Below are 6,000 nucleotides of genomic sequence, written 5' to 3'. Positions count from 1 at the left end.
GCCCTGTTACTGATAAAAACTTTCTGCGACTTTATGCTCTATGGTATGTTTTTATGTTTCGTTTTTTTTTTGTTTTTTCGTTTTTTGGCAGAGGTTTTAAAGTTCTCCAAAACTTTTTTGTTTTCATTTAAAAATTCAACTTCTAATGCAAGTAAGCAAATTCAGTTTATTGGAAAAGATTTGTGGTAACAAAAACATAGTGAAACAACCTTTTTTCCAGTATTTCCAATTTGTACATGAGCGTAGTAATGACTCGTTCTGTGTTCTGATATGCAAGCAAACAAAATTGAATGCCTAACACTTCTATAGCAAATCCCTATACAGCTTAGGTGTAGGTATTAATATGACTTTATGCTAAAAAGTGCTTCTTCTTTTCATTTTGTCAAATTCAAGTCCATTCAACAATTTTTTCGATTCGTTGCATACCCATGGTAGACCAGTGAATGCAGTACTGATTCTTTTTCCATATAAGCGATATGAAAGTAAGCATGTACCACCATACCCAAGACCCATCCGGTAACTTATTAATTGCATACAAATTCCATTGTTACACTGACACATAATTCAAACCAGCAAGCACGTAGCACATTTTCCAAGCGTTCCATTGTAATGAGCGCGCATGCGCCGGTAATGCATTTAAACTCAATTCACTGTTGTGAGCACATTTCGATGTTAAAATTATGTTAAAATGCAATAAAATTTATTTTTTTAATTAAAATATTTTGCTTAAAATTGCTTTAAACTGCAAACTGACTCAGCAAAATTCTTACTGTTGTGTCAGTTTTCGAAGGATTTACAAAATTGTTTTTTTTTGTGCTGTGTACTTGTACTCTGGTTGGCTCTCCGTTTGGTTTTGCTAAGATGTAAGCTTCTGTAAGATACATTTGTGTATTGTTGTTGTTATTGTTGTTGTGGAAAGCTTTTTCTACACTCATTTTACCATTTTGTCATTTCACAATTTCAACATTGTATCTGTGTTGCTGGCCTAGTGTTGCGCCAGCATTCATGCGGTCATTTTGTACCAAATAAAATTTTCGTTCATAATAAAAACGTAGCATACTTCCTGGCGTCCGCTCGCAAATAAACGTGCAATTCAAGTGAAGTGAAAATTTAAAAATAAAACACACAAATCGTTTTTAAATGAAACAAAAGTTATGAATTAAAAAATTTTTAAGAAAAATTACTATTTTCAAAAATAATCCATCAATTTAAAATTAAAAGTGTTTTTAACAAAAGTTGGTATATGTATATGTAGATGCAAGAAATTATAAAAATTTCATTACAAAACAAGCGCTGTTGACTGACTTAAGTGTAATTTCATAATGAAATGCATTCCAATTAAAAGGACTACAGTGCGAATAGTGTGCGTTTATTAATGCGTGCATTGTTATTGTTATTATTACTGCTGCTGCAGCCTCGACTATTGCGCTTCTGCTGTTGCAGTCATCGCAAGAATTACAGTAGTGCATTTAATTTTGGATTCCTCGAAATGAAAATGAGTACATAAACAAAAGCTTAAAAGTTGTATATGTCAATTTACCAGTAGTGATTTCTGCTACAGTTGAAATTTTTATTCTTTTTAAAACGATTCCATTTATTTCACAAGTTTTTTTTAAATGAATTTAAGAGCAGTTATTATGTTAAAATTTTTCTTTTGTGGCACACTGCATACCTTGTACGCTTTCTGTACTTAATCATTATGAACTAAAGTCTATGTATGTTATAAAGAAATCAATCATAAAGTATTATTAAAGTGTTTAAAATAATAATTTTTAATAATTATATTTTAAGTATAACTACATGTGAATATCTGTAACACACCTTTCTTCTCCATACTTTAGCAAAAGTATTATTTAGAATTCAATACATAATACATAGGTTAGTTTTTGCTAAAAAATTGCACAAATTTGTAATGAGCATAAAAACAATAAAGTAGTTGATTTCGATCTAATATTTCTTTTTAATTTATAGAAAACTTTAGACAACAAAATATTCTATAAGAACATAGCGATTGAGGATCTGATAATAGTAGTAGCATCATAATGAACAGTAGCGTCGAAGTGAATTGGTCATTTTCACTACTTAGACTTCCTAAATTTAATACCTCGTTAATACGTTCCTCAGTAAAAGGTAAAATTATGAAATTGGTATTCCTCAGTTCAAAAACCAATTTGCGCGGCATTTTCAAAAACGATTTCCCGATCAACGTTTTACAGAGTGTATAACTATTTATAATGTTATGAAGAATAAAAGCGTAACTTAAGTGGCTCACAATTTTATGTTAAAAAAGACATTCAAAAATCTTCACTTGAACAATTTGTTTCAAATATTTTTATTCGAATAATTTTAAGCAAATATTTTGTTACGAATATCATATATTGATTGAACTGAAATTCGAAATATTTAATATATATTAATGACTTTTATAGTCCAACAAGTCGATTTATGAGGACATATTCAATCCAAATATTTCCTCATAACTATCATACATCATATACGATGGACTAAGATACGGATTAAATCATAATGACATATAATAATAACTATTGTAATTCATTAAATCTATTATTGTTATAGTTCCTTAACAATTTGAATTGATTAAACGTATACAATCAAATTATAATTGTATTAGCAGTGACACTATAACTCTATGATAATAAGAAAAAAATTGTATTAAGCTTATTACTTCCTCACTTACTATTGCTGCCATTTGCTCTTACTTATCCATTGCAGTGCATTTCTAAAGAAACACGTGACAATAATACCTATAAAGAAACCTTAAATAAGCACTAAATATAATAAAACATAACAAAGCACATTACTTTGAGGTGTTAGTTCGAGACTAACTACTTTACTGTTTTTATGCTTACTTATTTGTATAAATTTTTGCCAGTTACAAGACAATACTAAATACTTTTTAAGGAAAGTCTGTAAAATACCAATCAAAGGTTGTAATAGCTTCTTAATGTGATGATAAATGCTTTTAACAGAAGCATACTTTCAGGCTAAAAATACATAACTTTCTGACACTACAAAGTCAAAACTATTTTTATATTATATTAAAGGTTTTGTGCAATTTTTTTTGGAATATTTTCAGTATCATCTCTAATTTTGAAGATTGTGCAATTATAGCATACATTAAGATACTCTTTTATTGTAGAAAGTAAGAGTGATGTGGAAATGCAAGTAGATTTCTAATCATTTCTAATGAATTTCTCTTTACCAAGTTAATTAATTTCAAGAAAGAAATTTAAGTACTTTATAATATATAACCTATTTGTTTTTCTGCTGTAATATAACACTACAACCTGGATTAGTGCTTCGTTAGTTTATCATTACGCTAAATTCTCTATGTCAAAGACAAAGCTGTAAAGCTTACGTTGAAAGTCTTACTAAGAAGAAGGGCTAACAGTTTTTACCTTGACTGGAACGTTATACCACGTTTACAAATTAAGCTATTTAGTTCAAGACAGATACGATTATCAAGTTAAGCTTATTTAATCAAACAACAACAAGATTGTTGATGTTTTAAATTGATTGTTGTAGCATGGGCCTTTGGTATGTGCTTCATATCAGGTCTAGCACCAATCTCTAGGTGCAATATTTCCTTCTCACTTTTAAACATGTATCTCAATAAAATAAGAGAATATATGTTGAATATTTAATATATGATCTTAAACATTTCTCAATATAAGGCAACATCTACTATTCGATATATCTAAAAAAAGTTGAGCAGATCTTTATGCAAGGACATTAAAAAGTTCTACATCAAAATAATTACACTTGTAATAGTTCTAATATTATTTTTTATTCTAACTATTATGTTATAAATGTCTTTACATTCAACGGCAAGTTGACTTAAGTGGTTAATATGAAAGAATATTAAAAAAAGGTATTTTTTGAATTGCAATGCTGTTATTGTTTCCATAGTACTGATGTATCAAAAAACATATGACTATAATGAATCAGTATATAACTTCAAAACTACAAATTGTTGATGGTAAAATAGCACTAATTTTGTATGTTAAATTTTAATTTTCAATGCACATTTATGCCATTCCCATATAATTATTGAGAATATTTTCATGTGAGAGTCATTCAGACACCACAAAACAGTGGGTATTTTTTGTTGAAGGCTATAAAAACTAATGAAGTTTTAAATGAATCCCACAGTTCAAATATATACTGAGTGGCTTTTTTGTGTCAAAATTCATAGTAACCTTTAAAAGTAATTAATTTGGAACAAATTATGCTAACGTGTATATGCCCACTGCTTTCCATTATGGGGCTATATTAGCCAATGATGTATAAAAATGTGAAGAAAATAGTCATTCAACTCTGACATATTCTTAGTTCTGCTTAAGTTTAACTTTAACATTTTAAGTACGAGTATTTATTTAAAATTTAAAATCATGAAATGCAACTAACAAACTCAATGTAGTAGGCATTGTACCGAAACGATTTTACTGAGTTCTCATATTTAACGTGGGATTAAAGCAAAATAAAATTATGTGAATATTTTTCCAAACAATGTTAAAATTTGCAAGTGAGTACACATAAGCAAATAAACAAATTTTAGAGAAATAAAATAAAAACAAACAATGTTTTCTTTTGTGTATCCTTAAGCAAAGATATTTTCTGTGTAAGTGTGTGCACCTACACAAATCCTTATTTGCATACTCTGGAAGATATGGGCATGTTCATACATAAATTCACTCATTTATTTGCCATAGCTGCTTAATTTTCCGTTCGCGCTTTCTGGAATTGTTGTATATATCGCAGGTTTTGTGGAACCAGAGTCTCTTTAATGTTACGCCGAAAGTGAAATACAAACTATTTGCGAACTAATTTAAAAAATATTAGCAAATGTACACATAAACCATTTACACTGTAATGTGAATTGTAAATTCGTAAACATTGAAAATACTTCTTTATTTTGTGTATCCCAAGGAGACTTCCATTGTAATTGCTTTGATAGCGTTCGAAAACTGTTTTATATATTATAGAATAGTAAAATGTTTACTTGAAAAATGAAAATGTTTTCGAAAAATTAATTAAATTTTCATCTTAATTCTCTTAAGTTGTGCACTTACAGGTCCGCATGTGGTATGAGTGATGTGCATTCCCAAATGCTTACTATTGTATTATGCTGCCACGTCCGATATGTGTATAATTTAAGTTGTTAATAAAAAAGTTAGTGTGCAATGAAATTGAATTATAATTAATATAATTAAAATTGTTAATTATATTAAACTACAGTCAATGAATGAAGCAAATGATGCAATGCTAATAAGTGTGAATGATACCCTTAAGAGAAATCAAAGAAGAAAATAGGAAAAAATATAATGAAAAAAAAATAAATCTACAAAAACCCGTTTATTATGTCTGGTAATTGATTTTTCAGTCTGAATTAATCTATGCTTAGATTAAACACTGCTTTTTGCATTCAATACGCTGTTGCTGATTATTATCTTTTATAAACTCTGATTTTCTCATATGCAAAGTGAAAATCATGCTCATTATCTGCTCATTTCTAGTGTTTGTCCAATAAAATCATTGAAAAATTACTTTTTTATAATGAATGTATTGAGAAATATTCTTAAACCCGTTTACGTTAAAACTCAGACTAATTAAAAGTGATTTAAAGAGTAATTAGTTTCTGCAGATATTAGATTTTACAAGATTTTTAAAAATAAAATTTAAGATATATAAGCTATTCAACAAAACAGTTCTTAAATCCACTTAGAAGAATCAAGCGACGAATGGAAGATTTGCTGATATCTATTCTGTCAAAGCTTAAACAAAAAAAAGGATTATAATATATAATAAAAACAATGTTGTTTTCCATATTTTTAAAGTGTCATTCAAATCGGTTACTTCCAAAGAAAGGATTAAACATGCCAGCTATTACAAACTCCATTAAATCTCAATATACACAATTTACATCCTATATTGGCTTTGTTATGCGAAAATCCGGCGTGTAATTCCACTCTTTTTAAT

At 28.4% G+C, this 6,000-nt stretch overlaps 1 protein-coding gene across 1 annotated transcript in view; it reads left to right on the top strand.

The window, feature by feature from the left end:
- LOC119675953 (maternal effect protein oskar-like) overlaps positions 1 to 6,000 on the top strand; it is a 30,461-nt gene that overhangs the window by 6,872 nt on the left and 17,589 nt on the right. The window lies entirely within an intron of this gene.

The sequence above is a fragment of the Teleopsis dalmanni genome, chromosome 2 (assembly GCF_002237135.1).
Source record: "Teleopsis dalmanni isolate 2A chromosome 2, ASM223713v2, whole genome shotgun sequence".
In the NCBI taxonomy this organism is placed as follows: domain Eukaryota; kingdom Metazoa; phylum Arthropoda; class Insecta; order Diptera; family Diopsidae; genus Teleopsis; species Teleopsis dalmanni.
This window is presented reverse-complemented; position numbering and strand designations above follow the sequence as displayed.